The sequence below is a fragment of the Echinops telfairi genome, unplaced genomic scaffold, assembly GCF_000313985.2.
Source record: "Echinops telfairi isolate 266 unplaced genomic scaffold, ASM31398v2 ScPeMD7_7475;HRSCAF=8513, whole genome shotgun sequence".
Lineage (NCBI taxonomy): Eukaryota > Metazoa > Chordata > Mammalia > Afrosoricida > Tenrecidae > Echinops > Echinops telfairi.
In genome coordinates this window covers 3,239,927-3,240,760 of record NW_022111379.1, presented here as the reverse complement: position 1 = coordinate 3,240,760, position 834 = coordinate 3,239,927, and positions in this window count along the sequence as shown.

Below are 834 nucleotides of genomic sequence, written 5' to 3'. Positions count from 1 at the left end.
TCAGAGTAAGACATGAAAAAATAATAATAAATTATCAAGGGTTCATGAAGGAGGGAGGGAGGGAGGGGGAAAATGAGAAGCTGATACCATGGGCTCACGTAGAAAGAAAATGTTTTTGAAAATGATGATGGCAACAAATGTACAAATGTGCTTGACACAATGGATGAATGTATGGACTGTGATAAGAGTTGTACGAGCCCTCGAAAAAAAATCTCGTTGAAACACTGCACAAAATATGTTATAGACAGTCACCCCTCTGATAGTGGCACCCGACATGGTCTGCAACCCCAACTCCCCGATAGTGATTGATGCCATTGAGTTCTTCCAGACCAATAAGGAAGAGCAGAAACAATTTTCCTAATAGGCCCTAATGTGCAAATCCGCTTCTCTTTTGGTAGAGTTAGTACTTTACGTCATTAGAGGCTTCTATTAGATCCTTCCTTTAAATTTCCTTTCTTTCAAATAGGCTTCTTTGCCCTCTTTGGATTAAAAAAGAAGGGAGACTCTCCTGCCACTCTGCCTGTGCTGTGCGCGGACCTGGCTGTTGAGACCATGGCTGTCCAGGAGAACCTTCAAGAGGCTTCTGGCACAAGAAGCGAATCTTTTCAGGGCTGGGAGTTGGAGATCTGGGCATGCTGATGGTGCATGAGAGAGCCCTCGCCAAGGTCCTGGCATGATTGCTGCACACTTAGTCCTCTTGCCCATCACCTCTCAGCAGCTAACGCCAGCCCAGGGCCACGGCTCTCTCAGTGGTCTTGCCAAGAGTCAGGGAGTCATCACTGCTGGATTGGATCTTGGGACCAGGATGGGTAACTCCATGATGACAGCGCAGGC